This window comes from Orcinus orca, chromosome 7 (assembly GCF_937001465.1).
Source record: "Orcinus orca chromosome 7, mOrcOrc1.1, whole genome shotgun sequence".
NCBI classification, from domain to species: domain Eukaryota; kingdom Metazoa; phylum Chordata; class Mammalia; order Artiodactyla; family Delphinidae; genus Orcinus; species Orcinus orca.
In genome coordinates this window covers 46,528,863-46,555,186 of record NC_064565.1, presented here as the reverse complement: position 1 = coordinate 46,555,186, position 26,324 = coordinate 46,528,863, and positions in this window count along the sequence as shown.

Genomic DNA, 26,324 nt, shown 5'->3' with positions numbered 1-26,324 from the left:
ACTCTGAGAAGTGTTCTCCTTTCCAAAATGAGACTCACTCCTTAAGCTAAATATTGTTACATATATTAGTTGTTGTCTTCCACTGCAGTAACTGGTCCACAGTAGTACTTGATTATAGCAAAGGGATTAAGAAAAGCACAGACTATGGCTCACAGCCGTAGGCTCACTTCACGGCTGCTTGTTATCCACAGGACTTTAGTAAGTTATCCAGATGTTTTAGGCCTCTTTTTCCTCATCTGTAAAATTGCTGTTAATATTCAATGGAGTTTACTCAAGGGTCAAGTGCAATAATATCTGTAAACTGTACCTAGTAGGCACCTAACAAATGATAGACCAGTTTTTAAAATAAATTTATATTGCCTTAAGATTAATAGATGCTCAGGTACAAAAGTTACTTGGAGAAAATTAAGGAAGAAACAGAAGAAATTTGCAAAATAATTGGTTTCAAAGACCTCGGATTTTCTGTATTTCCTGCTTTATTAAAAACGTTTTATACAATGCCAGAACCATGGGGCCAAGAGAAAGACGTGCTTCTGTTTAGTCCCCTATTTAGTTTGCAAAAAGTATATTCTAAATCTATATTCCTTGAGTAAATTATACCTTTCCCATAAAAATTTCGAAAAGAGATTCTATGATTCTTAGAAACTCAATGTGCTAATGACCACATGTAAAGATGAAACTGAATGTTAATGCCATAGTTCGTTGAGCCAAGATTTTATGCATCAACAAATGACAGTGGCACATTTAAAAAAATGTATGCAAACATAAAAGTACAAAGTTCGTAAAACAAATTAATCACAGTTTATTTTTTTGGTGTGTTTAAAAAAATATCATCAATGACCTTTCAGAAGTGAAGACAAGACAAAGAAGTAACACTTGAGTTTTGGGGGAAAAATATTAAAAATTATCCCTTTTGATACATAAGAACATTTGCATATCTAAAGCCAGCTTCTCAACAGTGCTGTATTTTTTTTTGTGAATGATCAACTCTCTAATTAGCCAATTATCATTGCAAATAGAGAAAGGGACAAAAATCACAAACTGTTAGTAACTTAAAATAGAAATCTACAACACTGCATATGAAAGGGGAGTTTAAGCAGAATAAGAGGCTGGGGATCAGGATGAAATTGTTTCTAAACCTTTGCCAAGATAAATATAATGTTTTACAATATGGTGTCACTTTTCTCTGAGTAATGAGAGCAATTTTTGACATCTGCATGACTGTTAAAAAGCAGTGTGTATTCCATTTATAAAATAATAAAAAGTAGTTTTGAAATGTTTCATAACCATAAAAATAATTCCAAAATATTCAGAAGCTATTTAAATGGTTTTAAGTACAATATGAATATTCACTGTCTGTATTAACTGTAGTCAATGTATCTGTATCTCCAAACAGTGAATGAGGCACAGCCCTAGCATTTAGAGACCAGTTGGAAATATCAACCTCTGAAATTGTAGCTAAGAAGAATCAACAGAAATTAATACAATAAGCCATCTGTAGAGTTAACCCACAATAGGAGATATTTTGTAACTAAGTCCGGGATGTCGCCAAAAACTTACCAGGCAGATGCCAATCAATAATAAAACTGAGGGCTTCCCTGGTGGTGCAGTGGTTGAGAGTCCGCCTGCCGATGCAGGGGACACGGGTTCGTGCCCCGGTCCCTGAAGATCCCACATGCCGCGGAGCGCCTGGGCCCGTGAGCCATGGCCGCTGAGCGTGCACGTCCGGAGCCTGTGCTCCGCAACGGGAGAGGCCACAACAGTGAGAGGCCCGCGTACCGCAAATAATAATAATAAAACTGAGAAACAGTAGACGAAAACTCCAGAAATTATTCCATGCCTATGGTAATCACAAACACAAGTGTAGTGTTATGTGTAAGAGTAGAAAGTACATTCTGAATAAGAATTTGTCATTAGTCCAATACACTGCTATAAAGCAAGGACTTGGGGGGATATCTCTTCTATTCGGATGGTATGTTGTCCACAAAAAGATCTGCTGCCTCAGCAAGTGTACAACTGGGTCCAAAGACTGGATAACCCTGCCCTGGACTGACTCTTGGGCACTAGCTCTTCCTATCAAAAACTATGCACTGTTTATACAACCAATCTCAGTGATCTGGTTGGATGGGTAAATTAAAACATTGGCCTTTTGCTTATACATTTATTTGTTAATGGGTTGCTTAGTGTGAGTCAGACCCTGGAACATATTAATCCCCGAGTGAATTGATAAAGAGAGGTTTCTGCACGTGCATAGCTGAGGTCTGGACTCTGGAGTCGAGAGCTCCACCAAGATACAGTTCATCTATAAACTCAACAGCCAGCAATGGCTCAATGTTCATAGGGAAAATATGTCACTTACAATGGATTATACTTAATGAAATAGGAATGTATTTAGTTTATGGCAAATGCTTCTCACAATGCAGATACTACTAAAAATTATTAATATAAAATATTCAATACCAGACAACTAATTGAACAACATAAAATTTGGACCTCCATAAGTGCTTTCTCTATTTTCTGATCATGTTATTTACATGATCAGAAAATTTGTGATTTTCATGATCAGAAAAATTAGATTTGGCACTAACCATATATTTCCCTCAGCTGTAATATTTGCTACAAGTCTGATCTTTGCCTCTAAATTCTTTTTTTTTTTTGAGGACAGGTATCAATTTATCCATGCTTCCTCTCACAGCCTAGTGTAGTGACTTGTGTATTGTAGGTAGGTACTCAAAAATATTTGTTGTATGAATAAAATGTCTTACAATTTGCATGTCTTATTGTGGCAGATTGTCTCTACTTTCCTGTATTTACAGTAGTCAGAAAACTTTGAAATGCATTTCCAAGAATCCCTACTACCATCAGAGTCCTGCTTAGACTCCATCAATGAAAGGTCCTTGCTCAATACTCAAAAAGAGAAAGAGAAGTAGGCGCCATCATTGCTCTTGAGGAGCAATGGACAGATGTGAAAGCTTCTGACCCCCCTATTGAAAATCATCCATTTTGGTGCTGTGGGTAGCTGGGGTCATCAACAGTGGATACCTGCAGCTCCTTCACTTCCTAATTTCCTAAAATCCAGCAGTGGCTTTCCCTGAACCCTTTCACGGTCCTTCAACTGTGACACAGGCACTAGTTCTCTGTGTCAAATTCCTTTCTGCCCAAAATTTCTAGAGTAATTTCTGTCTTCATAAAAGTGACTGATACACTTGAAACTATTATCTCCCTCAGTTTATCATTTCTATTGTGTCCTTATCATGAAAAAAGTTTTGAATGTTCCTTATAGAATGTGAACCTCATTAGCAGTGGAGGAAATGTCATCGGCCTCAAATTCCAATTATGCATTAGAGATCATCTTATTTGTTTCCCTTATCACAGAATCATATTACTGCACTGTGCAATCTCTGAAAACAATTTCTTTTGTATACTTTCTTTGTTCTTCTAGTTTTTTAACATGGAAGGCAAATCTACTCATGGTTATTCTCTCATGGCCAGAAGTGGGTTTCCCCAGTTCATATCTTGGAGAAGAATTAAATTCTCTTTGGAGGGGAAAATCAGTCTCTCTGGCCAGTGAGCCTATGTGTTGTATTATGTGAAAATCAAAACCCTAGTTTATGGTGGAATGCAGAGATTTGTCATAATGAAGAGTAAAGTGTTCAGTGTGTTGATGTCAAAATTTGTTACCCCGGGGGCAAAACTGTTATTATATAGTTAAGTAGTACAATCAAATGTTGGCTGAGACAATGGGTGAAGGGTGAACTACTGATTTTCCTCCTGCTGGGCCCCAGAGAAAGCTGGAAAGTCGAAGAAGCCTGGTATATGAAAATATGGCAACAACAGTCCTGCAGAGGAAAAGCAGGCTGCAACTGGGTTTGGTATGGACAAACCCTATAGACTCTAGAAGCTGTGATACCCAGTATCCAGTTGAAGCTTTTTACCCCTGCATTTAATTCTTTTCTGATGCCCTAAGCCTCTGTAACATTTTTCTTAAATATCATAGTCTCTTTTTATCTGCCTTCTGCTAGATTAGACTCTATGCTCAAATTGTAGTCAAAAGGCTCCAGAATTCCAACTGCACTCGGAGAAGGTGTTTTGTGGTGGTAGTATGCCACCTCTAAGGAACAGAATGAGGAGTAGAAGAGAATGGCTGGCTGAGAATTTAAAGGCAAAGAGGCTGAATTGGTGGAATACGAAAGCATTCTTCAGGAATTCCCAGGCGTGTTAGGGGAGGAGACCTCAGTAAAACAGGATGTTCTTTTATTCTGGGGGAAGAAATGGGAAGGGCCAGTACTTAATGGGTTATCAGTTGGACATTTACCCTCAAAGGCCAGAGCATTTGCTATATCTGCTATATCTGCAACACTTTCTCAAAAAAAAATAGTGGTACTAAATAAAATGAGTTTCTTCAGGACATGGTTCTCCATGAAGTGTGAATATATATAGAAATGGGAATTCTAAAAAAATCTGAAAATGACTGGATTTTCTTTAAACTTTTTTTTTTTTTTTTTTTTTTTCAGTACACGGGCCTCTCTCACTGTTGTGGCCTCTCCCGTTGCGGAGCACAGGCTCCAGACGCGCAGGCTCAGCAGCCATGGCTCACGGGCCCAGCCGCTCCGCGGCATGTGGGATCTTCCCAGACCGGGGCACGAACCCGTGTCTCCTGCATCGGCAGGCGGACTCTCAACCACTGTGCCACCAGGGAAGCCTTCTTTAAACATTTTAAGAAGGATTTACTTATTATTGCTAAAACAAATTTATGGTGTAGTTTTCCTCTTTTATGAAATTAAATTGTTTTTATCTGTGATTTGTTTTCATAAATACATAGATTAAATTTTTTTAGTACTTTTTTTAAAGATTAATTAAATTAATTAATTAATTTTATTGGCTGAGTTGGGTCTTCCGTTGCTGTGTGCTGGCTTTCTCTAGTTGCAGCGAGCGGGGGCTACTCTTCGTTGCGGTGCGAGGGCTTTTCATTACAGTGGCTTCTCTTGTTGTGGAGCACAGACTCTAGGCACGCAGGCTTCAGTAGTTGTGGCACACGGGCTTCAGTAGTTGTGGCTCACGGGCTCAAGAGCGCAGGCTCAGTAGTTGTGGCACACGGCCTTAATTGCTCCGCGGCATGTGGGATCTTCCCGGACCAGGGCTCGAACCCGTGTCCCCTGCATTGGCAGGTGGATTCTTAACCACTGTGCCACCAGGGAAGCCCAGATTAAACTTGTTCACAGTATCTTCTGTTATGCTTTGGTGAAATGAATACCTGGCTATTTTACTTCTGGCCCACCTATATATTCTGCATTTCATGATTTAAATTTTGTATGTGAAGGTCCATATGAAAATCTAAGTAATTATATCATTAAAATGGTGGGTGATTACCTTTCTAGGCTAGAAATACAACTTCTGACCCAGTATGCAGTTCAAATTTCAACCAATTTTGAATTGTTGGACATCTGGGGTGCAGGGAGGGTGTGAAAACAAATCTACCACTGTGAAGGTTATGTGGTTTAAAGATAGTAGTCATTATTTCCAAGGAACCAGAGGCAGAAGTGATTTCTTTGAGGAGTTAGATACTAAATTTTTTGGTTTTTTAAAATATTTATCTGACAGATTTTCAGTTCTTAATGCCAGGGAGATCCATTCTTTTTCTCTATTTACTGTATTAAGCAGAGTAATATATCTGTTGATGATAAGGCTGTGCTGTTCCTTGGATTTTCATCAAAACTCATGAGAATATATTTAGTCAAAATACAAGGCAACTCAACTCAAGGACAGTTCAAGCCTCCAGGTAATTTGCAACGGGTTATTCACCTAACATTCTCTAACTTCCATAATAGTTATTCTGCTTAATTTGAGTTATTTGTTATAAACTATCTTAAAGTAAATGCATTGGAAGAAATAATCTTTTTCCTTTAATAAAAGAATGGATCAGAGGACCTTGATTAGCTGAAATGTGTCTGAAAGAATAAAAGTCCCGAACAGTGTACTCTTTGCATGGGAATGACAGGAAGTACACATAGCACACCATTATTTCTTCCACTTGTACTCGGAGTGATTTCCAAAAGGGAAAAAAACTTGAGCACACTCATAGAAACTTTGAATCATCGGGCATTTTTGCCTGTGGCTGCCTACTTAATCCAGGAAGAAAGTGTACATTCATGAGTCAGAGCCCTTAGCTTTGCCAAGTTCACTTAAAAATGACAATGGAATATTGTAGAAAAAGAATTTGCACCAAATAATCTGGAAAATATTTGAAATAAACCAGCACTTGGTCAGTCTTATTCTCCTTCTATGTGGGTGTGAAAGAAATAGAATTGTTTCGGGAAATCTGTTTTTCTTACATAGGAATGAGCCTACCATCAAAAGAAGCTGCAAAGCATCGCATGAAAGGGGAGTCTGACACGAGTGATGGTAGGACACTTTAGACTTGATATAACAGCAGTGCCTTAATGAGATGGTATTGTTTTACCTGGAGGAAATGTGTCAATCATTTCTTAAAGGCTCTATTTGTATTGATTTAACCTTTGTGAAGAAAGGTAACATTGGCTTTAGACTCTACCTGTTAACTTGTTAATACTCCAAGTATTTAATTATGATTAGAAAAAAAAAATTAGTCCTACCATCATCAAGTGATGGTCTAGAAAAAGAAACACACAATAACCAAATAGTTACACAAAATAACTGAGTTATGTGCTCTGAAGAGAAAGAACAAGATGCTACAAGAATGGCTACAAAAAGGAACCATACCTAGACAGGGGGCCAGATGATCGCCGGTGAGGAAATGACTAAAGTCTTAGTGAAAGATAACTAAGTGAATATAGGAAAAGGAGAAAGGGCATTTCAGACTAAAGGAACCACATGTGCAAATGTTCTTTGTGAGGAATTGAAAGGCTAATGGTTCAAATAGAAAACAAATAGTAAAACAGTAAATATAAACCCAAATAGATCAATAATTATACCAAACATAACTGGTCTAAATATTAAAAATAAAGTTTTACAGGATAGATTAAAAACAACAAAGCCTAATTATATAGTGCTTACAGCTTATGTACCTTAAATACGAGGACACAAAGAGTTTAGAAGTAAGGGTAGGAAGACAGCAAGCATCACTAGAAAGCAAAAGGGACTTTTAAAATGATAAAAGGGCAGTCAGCCAATAAGGTCAAACAATTCTAAATTTTTACACTCTTAGTAAGCTTCAAAGTAGATAGAGCAAAAACGACAGATGTAATAGAAGTAATAGATAAATCCACAACCACAGAGGAAAAATTTTACCATATCTTCTAATACCAGATAGAACAAACAGACAAAAAATTAGTAAAGACACAGAAAAGCCAAACATCTTTAAGTCACTTAACCTAATTAGATTAGTGTAACTCTGCCCCCAACAATAGAAAACTATATATTTATTTCAAGAGCACAGGGAACATTTGCCATGATTGACCATGTATTGTGCCATAAAGCCAGATTTTTATCAACTTTCAAAGGACTGGCTTAATTCGGAGTAAGTAATCTGACCACAGTGGAATTGGGTAGAAAAGGGTTAAGATTGGGTCTGTAACTAGTTCCTCTCTTGTCAGGAAACTGGAGGCTGATTTTGACCTTAACCAAATTCCTTGTAATTTGTGACTGGTGAAATTTGCTATCTAGATTTTAAATGAGGATTTTTCAGAGATTTTCTTACGTGTGATTATATGTCTGAGAAATGTTTGCCGCAGAAAATACCTGGTATATACATAAACCTGCAATATTTGGATATATGAGCCATTACGGTCCTGAAAAATGGAAATTAGTCACTTACTCTGACTACGTGACTAGTGAGATATAAAAGTTGAGAGATCCCCAAACTAAACATCCCCAACTGGTTCATTGAGCACAAAATGTTAGTCTTTGTTATTCCGAATCTAAATGACATCCTGGTTTGAAAAAGGTGTCCAAGGAAGCTGTGTTAATGGATTTGGGGTCTCCGAGCTATTGCTGTGGGGGGGTTTTGTGACTCTATCTTGAATCCTTTGCTAATTACTAGTAAAGCCTGATGCTGAGTGAGCTCATGTGTTGAGTAAGTCTGACTGATAATGTGTGCATTTGTAGTCAAGAAAAAAATTAAACTAAATTCAGTACAATAAAAAGTAAACTCAGTTTTAAATAATACATAACTAAAATAATAAATTTCAGTAGGAATTAGAATATATGTTAATTTCGATAATACAAATATATGATATATTAGAACTGTGGTTGTGTTTAGAATAACAGTAATAACCTTTGATCATATCTTACACAAGAAGGGAGGCTGAAACTCGATTCTCTAAATATACATCTTAAGAAGTTAGAAAATGATCAGCAAATAAAGCCCAAAGAAAGCAGACAGGAGACAATAATAAAAGTAAGTTTGGAAATTAATGAATTAGAAATCAAAAATATAATAGAGAAAAACAACAAAGCCAAAAGTTGGTGTTATGGGTTGACTTTTGTTTCCCCCAAATATGTGTTGAAATCTTAATCCCCAGAACCCTCAGACTGTGACCTTTTTTAGACATAGGGTCATTGCAGATGTAATTAATTAAGATGAGGTCATACTGGAGTCGCATGATTCTTTGTAATCTTTCACTGATGGAATTTACTATTTAGATTATAATTGAGGTTGTTTTTTTTTCTTTTTTTAGTGGAGAACAGGCCAGTAGGTATCATTTGGAGAGGGTTTTCACAGAAACCTGGATTTCTCCTAAACTGAAGTAAAGATGGAAAGATCAAGGAAAAGGTAAAGAGCTTTTGTATAAAAAAAAAAAAAAAGGTATTTGGGGTGGGTGAGTCCCATGCAGCAATGGACTGTGTCCATGTTGGCCTTTCAGAGATGAGGAGAGCTAACAAGCAGGGAGGTGTGGGCCAGACAGTAGGGATGAGAAGCTGAGAAGGCAGAGCCTCAACCACCGCATGCCTAGGTCAATAGTAGTTGATATGGGAGGTGAGAAAAGCAAGAAGGTAAAGTAATCTGGGAGCATATGGTGGCAAAGCAAGAAGAGAATGATGAATAAAAAGAATTTTACTAAAGGAGTAGAATGTAGCATAATAGAAAGGTGATGAGTGATGTAAATCATGTAATTTTAACTGCAAATTTGGAATCATTAGCTTTTATGCTATTTTACTTTACACTGCATTTGCTTTCTGGTTTCTAAATTCCATAGCAGAAACCTAATCCTATTCATTTTAACATCTTTCACTAACTAGTATATTGTTTTGCATATATTGGACAGGCAGTGAGTTAAGACATAACATAGATTTTGGAAACCTAAATATATATGTTACTAAATCCAACGTTTGTTACTAGCTGAGAGATTTTACACAATTTATTTAATCTCAATATCAGTGTACACATCTTTAAAATAGCTATAAGTCTGACTCATGGAAATGTGGCGAAAGATTAAATAAGAAATAAAGTACTTAGTAATAATACCTGATGATTACATAGTATTCTTTCAATGAACTGTAGGCCTTTCTTTACTTGAATTGCATTTCACTGCATTGGACTGAAATTTGGATTATTTACACCTCTTTTTAAATCTATTTTTATTTTTAATCAGTTATTTAACTTTTCCTATGCACATCTTTTTAAGACTTATTAGGAAACACATAATCTTAAATGAATTAAGTTAAAAGAATTTTTTGAAAATAAATTGAACTACACTGTCTTGAAATGTATTACATTTTTAATGTTATATTTATACACACGCTCAAATTTCTGCCAATTATCCCCCAGTCTTTTTGAAATTCCTATGTTCTTAAACTAAGTCTAGGAAAGTAGTTAGAGATTAATTCTCATTACATAAGAATTCCATATCTCACAGTCAGTAAAGTACCAGTCATCATTTGGGTTGTTTATGATATTACAACCCTAAATGGAGTACCAGGACCATCCTATATCAAAATACATTTGAAAAAAAAAAAAAAAAGCTTATTTCTTTTTTCTTTTTGTTGCTGTGGTTTGTCACTTTATCTCAAGTGGACATAAAAACAGGCCAGAGTGAGCAGGTCTGCAAAACAATCCTTCATTGTATTAAAAAAGACTTTTGAGCAAATTCCAGCTAAAATTAATTCAGTCAATGGCTACAAAAGACTAAAAGGAATATAACACTCACAATAAACAATAACATCACTTGACATCCATAAAAAGCAAAAATTAAAAATACAACTAAAAAAAAGTCCTTATTTAATTTACCTAATCATATTATGACATTTTCACAAATATGAATCTGAGTTATATTATGTGTCATAGACTGAAAGTTTGTATGCCCCCAAAATGCATTTTTAAATTCTAACACCCAATGTGATGATTTGGAGGTAAAACTTTGGGAAGTGATTAAGTCATGAGTGTGAAGCCCTTATGAATGGAATTAGTGCTTTTACAAAAGACAGCAGGAAGTTCCCTCCCTCCTCCTGCCATGTGAGGACACAGTGAAAAGTTGGCCATCTATGAACTAGGAAGCAGATTCTCACCAGACACCAGATCTGCCAGAGACTTGATGTTGAACTTCCAAGACTGTGAGCAATAAATTTCTGTTGTTTATAAGCTACCCAGCCTTATACACAGTCTTACAATGGTCTTCTATTACAGCAGCCTGAATGGACTAACACATGATGGAAAAACAAGATGAGTGGAAATAAGCAATTTCCGGGTACAAAAAATTACTGACTCCTTAACTTTGCGGTCCAGTTAGTTCTCAAAAGAGACAGTTGAAAACAGAAAGACAGAGAACGTTTTCTAAAAGTTATGGACAGTGGATCTCTGTGTTTAAGCAACTCTAAGTCTATTTGCACTACGACTTCCATTACAGAATCAAGAACCCATGTCAGTCCAGTGCCATACATCCAGAGATTTATTCTGATTGTAGAGTAAAATAATAAGGTAAACTAATTGGTGTGGATAAAGAAGCATCTAGATTCTACCCATATTGTCTGAATGGCATTTCATGTATTTAGATAGAGACAATTGAAGCAAATCTTGAGACATTACTATACTGGAAATACAATAACCACAAAACTAGACACTACTGTTCAATGAGAAATATTACAGTTGAACAGGTTTAAAATATAAAGTTTTCAATATATTCTAATACTCCTTATCAGATTATTCTTAGTAATTGGCATTGCATTAATTTTATATTTCTGACACAGGAAATTACCACAAATTTAGAGGCATCAAAAATACACTTGTTATTTTACATTTCTCTAGGTCAGAAGTCCAACATAGGTCTCACTAGGCTAAAATCAGTGTCGGCAGGGCCGTGTTCCTTTCTGGAGTCTCTAGAGGAGAATCTGTTTTCATGGCTTTTCCAGCTTCCAGAGGCCACCCACATCCCTTGGCTTGTGATCCTCTTCCTCACCTTCAAATCTAGCAATGCCACATCTCTCTGACTCACCTACCATCACATCTTTCTCTGACTCAGCTGGGAAAGATCCTCCACTTTTTAAGGAATTACATTTTTATATGGGACCCATCCATTTAATCCAGAATAATTTCCCCATCTCAAGGTCCTTATCCTTAATCACATTTCAAAAGTGGTATTTGCCATGTAAAATACCATATTCATAGCTTCCAGGGATTAGACAGTGAACATCTTTGGGTAGACCCTTATTATGTCTGCTACAGGAAATTGTTTTATTTTGTTTTTTTAATTTTCTTTCAAGTGTTTCCCCTATGAGGCTGTTAAGGTTTGTGTAGCTTAGTTAGGGAAACAAGTTTTATTTGTGATGATGGACAAAATATGTCTAGAAACATAAACTTACTATATCCTCCTTGAGAATTAATCACATTATTACTATTAAATACTCCTTTTTATCCTTAGCAATATCCTTTGTTCTGGAATCTACTTTATCTGATATTCATATATTCACTCCAATTTTCTTTTGATTAGTGTTATTGTGCTGTCATTTTTTCATCCTTTTAATTCATTTGTGTATTTATTTTTGAAGTGGATTTCTTCTAGGCAGCATATAGTGGGGTCTTGCTTTTTCATCCAATATGACAATCTCTGCCTTTTAATTGAAGTATATAGACTACTTATATGATTGGGTTAAATCTACCATCTTGCTATTTATTTTCCTTTTGTTCTTGTGGCTGTAAGTCTAACTCACAGAAGATTAAATAAGTAATCAACCACCTAGCATAGTATCTGGTAAGCACATACATATGATATGCTATCATTTTTCTTTTTCTGACTTCTGTTGGATTATTTTTTGTAATCCCTTAATAGGTCCTTTTTGTCTTATTATCTATAGTTCTACCTTATTTTAGTGGTTGTTTTGGGGTTTATAGTATAGATCTTTATTTATTAAAGTCTACCTTCAAGTGATAATATACCACTTCACTTGCAGTTATAAGAAACTTACTATAGTATTCTTCTATTTCTCAATTCCTAGTCTTTGTGGTAATGTTATCATACATTCCTTGCATGTTACAGACTCCAGAACATACAGCTTTTATGTTTTTTAAACAGTTACTTTTTAGTTAAAATAATAATAGGAATATCTCATATATTTATCCATATAGTTATTGTTTTCTGTGCTCTTCATCCTTTGTAGATCAATATCTCCATCTCATATAATTTTTCTTCTTATCTAAAGGATTTCCTTTAACATCTTTTGTAGTAGAGGTTCACTGATGATACTTTCATCTTTTTTGTCTGTAAAAGTCTTTCATTTTTATCCAAAAGATATTTATTCTATGTATAGAATTCTAGATTGACAGTTTTTTCTTTCAGGACTCTAAAGATGTTGCTCTACAATCTTTTTGCTTGCAGTGTTTTAATAAGAAATCTGATGTCATTCTTGCTTCTGTCTCTGTTGTGTCTTTTCTGACTTTATTTATGATTGTTTCTTTATCACTGGCTTTAAGGTATTTTATTATATGTGATATGACATTATTCTATGTGTCTGCTTAACCTGCTCAAACTTTCCTCTACCTTCTTAGATACATGGAATATAATTATAAAAATTGTTTTAATGTCCTTGTCAATGAATTTTATTATCTATATAATTTCTGAGTCTGTTTCAATTGATTTTTTCCTTTTCTTCACATTGTGGATTATATTTTCCTGCTTCTTTGTATGCCTGCTATTTTATTGTGACTTTTTGTTATATCCTCATTATGATTTCTAACTCTCCTCCATATTAAAGTCTCTTTATTATCCCTCACTTTAGAGATGTATTTTTTAAATTAGACTTTCAGAGCCTTGTCTGTTTTATAAGTTTATTTGTCATGGATGTAGCTCTTAAAGACAAAATAACATTTTTAAAACAATAAAATAAATGGATATATATTTCTTCTGTTTGACTAATGTTTGTGTTGTTCTTTTTGTAAGTTCTTCATTAGACTACTTAGTTTATTTTCAATTATTCTTAATTTAAAATTAAAGTATGTAGGGGTAAGCAATTTTTTTCCTCCAGATGGCCGCATCAAATACCTTTTCCAAATTATGTCCTTATCATTTTGAGTCACACCTTATTATTTCTTTGTCACTGTGAAAGCTTTTGGAGATATTTTATAAGATCTAAGTGTATGGGTTGTTTTCCATATTCCTGTGATACCACGCTCCAGATTCACTTGTAGTTTTTATTAACATCAACTGTATGATTACCAAGGTCTTGAAGAGAGACTGGTGACTTCAACATTTTGCTAGTTGGACAAAAAAATGTTATGAAACATTCTTGCCAATAATTCATATTACACAATTGGAGAATAACTCAACTTATGAGTCATTTATGGAGACCACTGTAAATGTTACAACATCTTAAAGCCTTGTGTATACTTTCTGAATGTAGTACATCCTCTCAGTGTCACTGCCAATTGCATAATCAACATCATGCTATGTTAGATGTTGTGAGCTTCTACAATAACATGTCAACCCAGTTCTAATACATTTTAGACAGTATGGCATCTCAATATGGAACTTCCTCTTGCTTATAAGCTACCTTCTTTCTCTTGAAAGTAGGGTTTTGTATCTCCTCTTGCAACGTGAGCAAGACTTGGTTTCACAGAGTTATTGAGCCTTTTTCTAAACATTCTAAAAATGTTTCCTTTTTCTTACTGACCATGGAAAAAATGTTTTTTTTTAAAATTGATTTATTAAGAAGCTCTACAGTAAAGTTTCATTAAAAACATCTCACATAGGTGTGTTAGTTCACCTGTGATAGATTCATTCAGGGTTCACATAAGTGACATAGTTCTGTAATATAAGCACAAAACCCTCATCCCCAAAATTCATCAGTCTTAGACTCTGGGGTAAGGGTGGAGCGAAGTCTCATATGGCACAGGTTGACAGGAATATACTGTATTGCTATCTAGAGATTTTTGTGTTATTTGCTTCAAAAGAGAGCTAAAATTATTAGTATAAAAATTCCTTAAAGCAATATGACCAACATCCAACCCCCAAAGTTGCCTTGATAAGCAGAATCTCTTCGGGCCCAGGTTAGATACTATCCTTATTTTTCTTAACAGCCAACTGTAAGATTGGAGTTATGCTGCCAAATTTACCCAACAGTCATTTTAACTGACAAGGAAAGCAGATCTCCTGAAAATTAAACAATAAGTCAATTACTTGAGATTTTTAAAATTCTAGCAAAGAGAAGCCACATACAAATGTGAAGTATTCCGAAACTCAGTAAGAATCATCTGGTTAATTGAAAATAGATGTTTCCTGTCTGAAATATGGAATCTCTGAGGACTGTTATTCATTAAGTCTGGGCCAGGAGCTTGCATTTATAACAAATGATTTCTGTGGCCAGAAACATTTAGGGAAAAACTGACACTGTGAAATTGAGCAACATAAAATTGTTGTTTATTTATTACACTACTTCATTCATCAGTACACCTACTCATTCACTTGTTCATTCATTCCCACCTTTTGAACATTTACAGTGTTCCAGGCTTATCACTGAACACTTGTAAATAACCATGGACAAGTCACAGTGCCTATGGCTTAGAGCTCACAATTTGGTAAACATATGGGCTACGGTAGACATGGGTACATGACGTAGAATCATAGAAAGAGGGCATTCAATATGTTTGTACATACTGATTGTGAACGCATTGTTGGTGTTGCTTCTGAATTTCTGACTCTATTTCACCATTTTTGGGGGGGAAATTGGCCATAGAAGTGGTTGCCTATTTTTATGTCCTTTAGGTCACAACAATCAATATATTCATTACACAGATTTTTACACAGTTCTAAGTCTCTAAGCCAAGATAGCAAATCTTTCACCCAGACTGATCTTTTCTATCTATACCCTCGGTTGAAACCTACTACTAACCTTCATTTAAAAATTTAGTTTCCAAATAAAAACTCAGCTTCTTTGGAGAAGGAAAATCATTCCACAATCTCTTAAATTGGATTCTAAACTTTATCTTGCTAATTCGTGCTTATAAAATTTTTGTCATTAAGTTAATTTTAAGTTGTAATATTTTAAATGAAATGACTCAAAGGAAAATTTCCCTTTAAGAATTGAAAAAAGCTTTAAAGGGAAAATTTTCAGAGAAATTATTTTTAGGAGTGCAATAAACCTGATACCCACAGAAAATATTGAAGACAAGTCCACAACCTGCACAGATAAGCAGCTTAAAAATGCAGATTCCCCCAAGTCCTTTTGCTAAAATCATGCCACTTTATCCATTTCCGCCCCCCACCCAAATTAATAGGTAAATTTCTGCAAGACCTAATTTCTTTTGACAAGGCATAGCCTTCATGCTGCTCTGCATTCTGCATGTAGTTAAGCAGCCTTTGTTGTCAGTCTGTTTGTTGTTCTCCAGTCATTGAAAAAGGTGGGGACTTCAGATGGATTCTCTAGTGAATAGGATGTTCTATGAGTTGGAAATCATTAAAGCTGAAAACATCAAAGACAAACAGGATTAAATGCTAATTTTCAGTGCGAAAGAGTGCAACAAGGGAAATGAGACAAGAATATCAGTGTGACTTTTGAGAAAATTAGAAGTCCCTGACTGGTTTTCAGACTGATCTTTAGAGAAATGTGCTTTTTGGCCTAAATAAAAAACCGGAGGTGATCCTAACTTTGAACTTTATTTTATTTTTTCTATTTATTTAAAGTCAGCTTTCATTGTCTTAATAAGATGATACTATTTAATTGGGCTACATTTTCCTGGGACTGGACACGACCAGGAGCTTGGTACAAGCCTAACCATTTGGCCAGTGGGATATTGTTTTCTGATGTTATCCTCTCCTTTTCTCTGCTTTGCTGTTCTGCATAGCACGTGGAGGATACGGAAAGTGAATGGTGTCACCATGCACTATGCTGGGCAAACGATAAACTGTGAAGGTTTGATGTTGGACTTGTAAATCTGCAAAGAGAAAAATCTTGAAGCTGTAAATGATAATTAAACAAGGTTATAAGAAGAGTAGTTACTGAAACTGAGGATGCCATTGGGACTTCCCTGGCAGTCCAGTGGTTAAGAGTTCACCTTCCAATACAAGGGGTGCAGGTTCGATCCCTGGTCGAGGAGTTAAGATCCGACATGCCTTGTGGCCAAAAAACCAAAACATAAAACAAAGTGATATTGTAACAAATTCAATAAAGACCTTAAAAATGGTCCACATCAAAAAAAAAAAAGAAAGAAAGAAAGAAAGAAAGAAACTGGGGATGCCATAAAAGGTGAAAAAATAAGATGTTACTTCTATTTCAGCAATATCTGGGGAAAGAAAAAAAATTTAATCCATGGAAAACTTATAGTTTAATAGAAATGTATAACTAATTAGAAAATAACACACAAAAAAGTAGTATTTAAGTTCTATAATAAACCCTGTGAACATATATATTGAAGGGATATGTGCAAATTACAATAAGATAGAGTGGTATTTCCCTTAAGAGGGAAAGACTTATGAGGGAGGTGGAGTTTGAAGCTTTGAACCCTGCTTTGAAGTAAAAGATTTGGATTTCTGGAAATCAGGAGAAGAAAAGTCTGTGACTTATTTGATAGTCTATTCATGTTTGTTGGTATTTTCCTTCAATAAATTACATATTTATTATATATAAAATTATGCATTTCTCAAAGATAAGAACATTGTCCTTGCAACTTACTAAGTATAGTCCCTAGAACAATGTCACATTAGGACTGAAAATACATGTTTTATACCTGATAATAATCAGCTAGATGACAGACATGCATACGAAGGCTAGATGTTCCTACTTGCTCAGGAATGACCCACCGACAGGCATCACAGGAAATGTTAACATTTCTCCAGACTTCAATCATTTAACGCAAATCTTGGTAAGTTTTGTCATATCCCATACCATATATTGAAGTACTTAATATTTTTCCTTAATTAATTCAATCATGTTATCTAAATGCCTAAAACACGGTATGACCAATGTCACTCGCCATGAATCAAAGTAACCATGAAAACAAACACAATACAAAAGAACACGATTAATTTGAAAATTAAAATATAAAAGAAATTAATAATAATCAGCTTTCTTCTCACCTAAAAAAGGTGAGTTTGTCATTTAAAATAATGAAACTGTGGATTTTATAATAGTATAAAGTGTCACTAGATTAGATGATACCTAATAGAAGAAAAGATTGGGTTTCATATCAGAAAGATAATTGCATTTTTTTGTTGTTTGGAGGCTCATCAGGAATAAAAATTTCATCTCACACTTGTATCTACTGAGAAAGAGCAAGATATTTCATCTAACTCCTCTGATAGGTTTAGATACTCAGAACTAATTACTAATCATGTTGATATGAGATTCTTTTGCAATATATTCTTATTCCAAGAAACCATATGAAGCAATATCCCAAACTTGTTCTTTTGAATCTGTCCTATTCATGGACTGGTACAAACCAGCATTTCTTATTCACTCACTTTTTTTTTTTTTTTATTCACTCACTTTTACCATCTGGTTTTGAAAAATATGCGTGACCATCTTTCAACAATTGTTTCAAACGTATCCTCATAAGAGTCACCATATTTCCAACCTTGAAGTCAATGTTAATCTCTCTCTCTCTCTCTCTCTCTCCTCTATACCTCATACCCAATCAATCAGAAATTTGTATGAGCTTTTCCTTTGAAATAATATATGCAGAATCCAACCATCTGCCATTAGACCCACCACTAATACCCTGTTCTGAGTGCCCATCAGGTCCTTTATGGACTATTGTCACAGTCTCCTAGCTGGTCTCCTGGCTTGTAATTTTGTCTCCGAGAACCCAACTACTTACTTTCCATACAGTGGTTTGCATTATTCTTTTAAGATATAAGGTCATATCACTTTGCCCAAAAGCCTAGCCCACTTATAGTACAAGCCACAGTCTTTACAGTGGTCGAGAAAGCCCTGTAGAACCTTAGGTATTTGTCCCTCTATCCTCCTCCCTCTATTCTCAATCTAAAGTAAGTTCCTGGAGGCTAGGGATTTTGTGTTCACTGCCTTATCAGCTGACCCTAAAACCATTTTTGGTATGTGGAAAATATCTGTCGAATGTAGGAGTGCATTTTCAGTGAGCTGTTATCTGAATTCCTAACCAGATCTGAATTGAGAGAATCCAACACCTTATAGCTCCATGTGGTTCATGTGGTCTTTTAAGGGACTAGAGATAGAAGAAGTATGCATTGCAAGAATAATTTTTATTGTTTAAATAAACATATATATGTGCAAGATATAGTCATATATTCGTTCTAAGCAGGTATAAGGTTTTTCAGGTTAGAAGTTTTATTTGGAAAGCCTTGAATTTCTTCCCACACTACATATAGTCAAGTGATGATTTCTTAATGCAAAACCTTATATTCATTTTCTTCTCCTCAGAAAACTAAGAAAAAGAAAATTGAGAATCCAATGGCTTGAGCCTAAAACGACTGACAAATCAAACCCTTTCACCAATTACTTCTAACTCTTGATGCATATCTAAAGTAACTCAAGATTTTCTCATATATATAATGAGTAGATTTTATTTTATAAGTTTGGAGGTGTGAATTGAAAAAATTCAGGAATAAATATATAACTTGAAGATACCAGTGATTGGAATCATCTACACGACCAGTATTTCTGAACAGTTGGTACTGGAAGGTATTGGTAATTCCTGGGTCTATGTAAACAGGATTATCATGTGCTCCCTACTTTATGTTAAAGCGATACTATGTGTGAACTTTTTGGTTTGATATGTTGGTTATTTTTTTCTAATACACTAAAATAAATCTCTTTATCACCTAAAATCACCTAGATTGCCACGAATTCCAATTGTGTCACAACTTGAGAAACACTGTCCTGGACAGCACTATCCAATGGAAATATGTTACAAGACACATTGAAACCACACATGCAATTTTAAATTGTTAGTAACCACATTCACAAAAGTAAAAAGGAACAGGCAAGATTACTTTCAATAATATATTTTATGTGACCCAATAGATCAAAATATTATCATTTAAATATATAATCAATATAAACATTATAAATGAGATATTTTTCTTTTTTAATACTGAGTTTTTGAAATCCAGTGTATATTTTATACTTTTGGCACATCCGTACTTCTTATCACCAAATACCACATCCTGGAAATTTTTTTCATTAAAATTTAACCTAGTGTCCCTAAGCTTAATCAGACTATGTTTACAAATGAGAGGAGTGGACATTGTATCATTATGTTGTTGTCTTGTTAGCTATGCCCTGGGATCCAGTTTCCCTAGTTATTCTGGGACTATGTACAGCATGTATCACATGTATTTGTAGACAAATTTTCTGATATTCTTACCCTCTGGCTTCCACAGCAATGCCTGTTGCCAGATCTGTTGAAAGAGAAAGCGCCTTGAGACTGTTTCACTGCTCTCGCAGGGTTCATGGTCTCATCCATTGCCCAAATGAGCTGGAGGCCAAATATGCTACCAAGGCCAGAGGTGAGAGTAAGAGATGCAGAATGATGCTCTCGCCTACCCTAGACAAGTCATCAAGTCATCTACTGTGAATCAAAGCACGTTGGGTGTTCCAAGATCCTCACCAAGTCTCTCAAGAAAACCCTTCAGCTTTTCATGCTAACCCTTATCTTTAGGGAGATTCAGAGTCAACTTCCAGAGTCCATGTGACATGGATGCAACATGTTCCCATCCCCCATCACACTCAAACCTCTTCTGTCTTCTGCAGTCAAAAGATAAATTCCTACAAATAGGTTCCATAGAAGAGTGGTTATGGCCACACTTCTGCCAGGGATAAACTGGATCACACGATTCAGAAGTATCTTTCACTTTCATGTCATCTTTCTTACTCCCAAACCAGGCCATTTATCACCTCATGATGAACATATATATACATATATATATTTGGCTAATAATCTGCAAATAACAGCCTAGTTAGTCTCTGGGCTACTAGAGTACATAGTACAATTTTACAAATAAAATTCTATGTCAGTTGATAAAATCTGCAAATTTATGTCTATTGATGAAATGGAAGTTGAAGATATGTTTATAAATAGGCAAATTGGTAGGGAAAAAATTCACTGTAGCTTTGTCTAGACACAGAGACTTCGCTTTCAATCAGTTAGAAAATCTTAAATAATGCTTTGCACTGTTGCTATTCTCTCCTTACCTGAATTGATATTTGATTGATCTATATTTCAGTAGATGTAGATTATATTATTATGTTGTGCTGTAATGATTAAACATTGTAAATACAACGTCAGCCAGTACTGAATTTCAGATCAGTTGTCCATTGGAGCTAGTAGAAATAGCCTTTACTGAGGAAAATGCAGAGCCCAATAAGTAATGGTAAGGGTAGAGAATATAAATGCTTCTTCTTTCTTTGTTGATATCATTTAATAAACACTTTATTGGACATTATTAAACTGTCCTGGCTTTATTATTGTTTAGATACCCACTAATTAGATAATATATGTGTTATGCAATTAAATATTGTAAGACAAGTTCATTTCTCAAAGAGATAATAGTCAAAAGTATGATAACTTTTATCTATCATGTTGCCTGTTACTTCCTGATTGTAAATTCATGCTAAAAAAGGTTCCTCTCACAAATAAGTCTGGATTCATAGCTTACAGCATGGACTCTGGTGTCAAACTGGCTGAGTTTAAATCTTGTTGCATGATCTTGGACTGTTTTCATATCTGTAAAATGGGGATAATAATAGAACCTCAACAGAGTGCTATGAAAATTAAATGAGTATTCTGTAAATTGATATTAGTATGATGGGAAAGAGGAATTCTCACTGCATTAAACACTGAGAAATTTAAATTAAAACATAGATGTTTAGGTAAATTAGAAGAGCAGTGTAAATGGAAACCACTTAAAATGAGTTATCTCTGGAGAATGTATAGGTGACTAACATCCTAGTGTTCTACAAAGCCACTGAAAAGCTTGGTATTTTATTGAGACCTAAAACCTTTGTTTTGTAATTTACTACAGGCAGAATGCTGAAGAAAGCATTTAAAACAATTCTTGGTCAATGTTTAGAAGTTTCAAAAATCTATTTTTCAGAAATTAACTCTGGAAAAGTTATTTGTAATGACTGGATCCTAGACTTTGATTATAAAAAAAAAAATCACTGTAAGGAAAGGAGAAAATTAGTGGTTTATCGAACCCTCATGAAAATGTTTATAGACCACAGTACTGTGAATCTAGCTACAGGCCATCATTGTATTCTCTGCCAAAAACAATTCTTGTTTTATCTCTTTGCCTCATCCACTTTCATTATAGCAGTCCTTCATGAGAGACTGTTTTGATATGATAATTTTAACTGTATTATATCACTCTCAGTGATTTTAATGAACTTTTTGCAACTTTACAATAGTTGTATGACTTTGAGAGCCTCAAATTAGATCATGTTTAGTTTTCCAAGATCAAGTCATCTATCATCTATCTATCTATCTATCTACCTATCATCTATATCATCTATCACCTATCATCTATTGAAAAGCAATAAATTTGGTTCTAAATTGCTTCAATGTACCCCTTGGTGTTAAGGAGATTTGGGAAAATTTCTTGACAGAACAGCTCCCTGGTTTATAATATATCCTATGAACTGCCATGGGGGAAAAGACCTTAATTTTAAGGGGAAAAAAAAAGATTGCCATTTATAAGAACTACATTGCAAGAAGGAAGAGAGAGATCACGCAACAGCCAGAGGCTGGAGAAATCCACAACTCAGTTCCTTATTGTACCAAATGCAAGCCTTATTTTGTACTTGAGTGCCATTAAAACATCTTCCAAGAATTGCCTTGTGGTCAACAGGGAGTATAATAGGCTTGTTACTCTCAGGAAATAAAGACCCATGACACCCTGGTAAGAAGAAAAGCTCTCATGACCTTCAGCAGGGGTGAGGAAGGTGGACCTCTTTGGTGTTTATTAATTTACAATTTAATTTAATTACTAATTTAACTGCAGTTGAAAGAGGCAGAATAATTTGTTTTAATAAAAATGGGATCCTAATGAGAGTCACAGTGTTTGCTCAGGGGAATAAAACTGTGAAGATCTCTGAAAATGTATATAGTGCTCATACTTGTGTCCAGGGGGACAAAACTTTAAGACTCTCTTTGGTAGCTGGATTTTAACTTTTGGAATAAGTGACATGAAAATTTCTGTTGATTATGGAAGCTGTTCTTTTCTAAAGAGCACATTCAATGACATATTGATGAAGAAAATTCTTCGGTTGCTCATATATAACTTTAATGATGCTGTCCAGTACAAACTGGTCACACTCTCAGACTCCAGTCTACTTGTAATTTCCTAAAAGTAAATTTACTTGGGTACTGACGTCAAAAATACAACTCTATCAATGTCACCTTTATGTCAGCAAACAGATTAAACGCTTCAAATATCCAGCATAATGACATTCTGTATGGTCTAGATCACAATTGTGATAGTATATTTGATACAGTTGTAAACCTTGGAAGAATATGCCTGCCTAAGAGAATAGCTTTTTTTCTAGTCTTAAACATGTTACAGTTGCCAATGTAAATCACTTGTCAGGCTATGGCAAATGTAACAGTGTTTTAATCTGAAAAAGGGGAGAAATAAAGTACAGATAATCTTTTTGGCCATTTTCTTGGCACCATCATATATTGGAGACTGACAGGTCCTTCACTTGAGTGACAGGTGTCCTTTGAAATGCCTGTGAATCAGTATCTGTACAGACTGTTGAAATGCATATTTCCATCCTTATCGTAAAGGCATGGATGGGCAAGATAGGTGCTGTTAACATTGCAAATAGCTCCAGAATTATTCATTGTCAGCTCCAGGCAAAGAATAGGAGGAAAGTTTTATTATTCACCATGCACAATAGCAGGATGCTTAATGATTCTCAGTTACCTTGGCAGAATTGTCTGTCGACTTCAGGCACTAGCAGTGGGTGACACAGGTCTGGCCAAGTGTTAGAGCAAGATCATACATTCTGGTCCCATTTTAATTTCTAATACATTAATCTTTCCCTCCCAGATGCATAATGAATATTCCATAGACTCTTGTTTGTCAGAAGCTGTCTGGCTTTCATCTATTCAGGTGGTTTCATTGACTGTGAAAGCGTGCTTCAAAGGCCTGATCAGTCAATGACAACTGTCTCACAATAGCATTGAGTAATGCTTCCTTTTTTTCTTTTCAGGCATCTGATAGACAACTTTGACACCTGATCTCTGGGGACCTTATGGAGTCACTCAGAGTTCTTAAGAGACTTCCCTTACTTTATCATTCCAGAAAGAATTGTCACAGGTGAATGTATCGCACTTTCTCAGGAGCTGAACCTGACCCTTGAATCCATCTCATTTGCACTGCAGGTTTCACAATGAATTAAAATGGATTAAGTTGGCTTAATGCTGTTTTACAAGCAAGCAAAAAGCACTGTGCCATTTATTTTTAATTTTAATCCTTTGTCTTAGCCTGCTAATTACTATTGTTTTAAGTTCATTATCCTGGCAGGCACATTGTTACTAGTTGGATGCTAATGCTTGTAAGCAGTGTCCTTACTTTTGCAGGTACTGACCCTTCAATTGTCAAATTAGTTCATGTCATTGCTGAACAGCCGACTCTGTAATCTACCATTCTCTCTTTAAAATTTTATCCTTCTCTTGTCTCTAATTAATTAAGCAATAACCCATTGAAGCATCTTATGCACAGACTCAAGTTCAAAAGCATTAAAAGGAGAAGGAGAAACTGGAAATTGGATATGTGAGTCTTCCAATTTCTCTGACAACCCTGGGTCAGAAGAATTCTATCATCCAACATGTTTTGTCTGTAAAGCTTGCAAAATACGACCATAAAAGCAATCTAAGCTATGTTTCCTATCTCTCCACAACTTTTTCAAAATCTTCATTAAGAACAATGGAGATGCTACAATGCTTCAGTTGAGAGCAAAATATCGGGAAGAAAAAACATTGCTGAGAAATGATTTGAAAAGTTGAACCAGCCACAGAATTCATGGAACTCATTTTTGGTACATTTTCAAGGTGCCTAACAAAATTTCTCATTTCAGTGTAGGCATTTTCTCTACAATGTCCTCATGGAGGTCAGCCAGCTCTCTGAATATTTTCTGTGAAGGAAACTTCACAACTTCACCATTGTGATATTGTGGTTACTACAAACTTCATTTCTATTATGAATTGAAATCAACCTCCCTCTAACTTCCAGCCACTGGTCGCAGTCCTGTGTGCTGGAGCCACACACACAAAAGACCATTGCCGTTGCCTCGTGACTATACTTGAGTTATCTGAAGCATCTTCCCAAAGCTTTTTCAAGAGACTAAGTATACCCAGTTCCTGTACTCGTTCTTTAAGTAATACAAATTTGAGACCCTCTTCTAATCATAGTCACTCTCTTCTGAACATGTTTCTCTTTGTTCTTCTCCAACATGCAATTTCTTGTCAGAGATAAGAAACGTTTGGGAAATATATCTAATCTTCCTTGAAGACCAACAAATCCAATAAAAACATAAATTCCCACCGCCAACTGTATCGACTTACATGGATCTCAGCCCACTTGCTTTGCTTCCCTTCCTAATCCCAATGGAAGAAACGTCCCAAATCTCACGCAGTCTTGATTCTCTCCACTTTTGCCCATTCGAAGACCTTACATTTGCAGGTATTCCTCCTCTCTCCAACGTCAGCAACTCCTCCCTTTCTACCAGACCTGTTTAATAAGAAAAAAATCATGTCTTTTTTTTTTCTATTTAAAAGTAACCCCCCCCCCCCGCAACTTGGTCATAAATTCTCCTGTATCTACTGCCTCCCTTTTCTCCTCTTTCATAGAAAATTACTACTGAGTTGTCAGCGTTCAACGTCTCCACCCCTTTTTGTTATAGTACCTCCTCAAAATACTCCCTTAAGGTTTTAGTCACACTACTTCCTGAAAATGTTTCTGTCTGTGAGTTCCATATTGTCAAAATTAATAGTTTCTTCATTGTTCTCATTCACTCATTCTCTCAGGAACATTTGGCACAGTTGGCTACCTGTCCTTCTTGAAATATTTTCTTCTCTTAACGTTAGTTGCACCAGGATATCCTGATTTACCTCATGCTCCATTGTCTACTTCTTCCTAGCCTTTGCTAGCTTCTCTTTCTCATTCTGACCTCAGTATTATAGAGGCTTTGATTCTTGACCTTTGACCCTCTTGTCTATTTACATACACTTTTTTTTTTTTTTTCCCCCGGTACGCGGGCCTTTCACTGTCGTGGCCTCTCCCGTTGCGGAGCACAGGCTCCGGATGCGCAGGCTCAGCGGCCATGGCCCACGGGCCCCGCCGCTTCGCGGCATGTGGGATCCTCCCGGACCAGGGCACGAACCCGTGTCCCCTGCATCGGCAGGCGGACTCTCAACCACTGCGCCACCAGGGAAGCCCTTGCAGCATATTTATAAGGTCTTGAGTTTGTGTCTTGATAAAGCTAAAATTATGGAAATGTCTAAATCTTGAGTATTAACAATAAAATGGTAGAGGGTATATGTTTAAAAAGAAAAATTGGTTTATTGACCAATAAAATATATTCTGATGCATTTTTTAAATGTTATAAAAATACTAAGAGGGCTAAATAAGTGACCAACATAGGAGTTTGATGAAAGAAAGTACTTGGATTTTAGTTAAGCATTAAAACTGGCCAAAAAGGTGAGCAAAGAGAAAGGGAGAAGGCATTTAGAAGAACAAAGAAATATATTTTAAGGGGGAAAAGGCATAAAACTTTTCTTATTTGGGAACAGAGTCATCTAAATTATATGGAGACTTGGGTTGCCAGGAAGGAGAAACTAGAGCAGTGTTTGAAAGGCAGGGCAAGCCACAGGAAACTGTCATCACTTTAAAGGACAACAGCGATATGGTTTGAAATTGGCAGCATGAAAACAAAGCCATCAT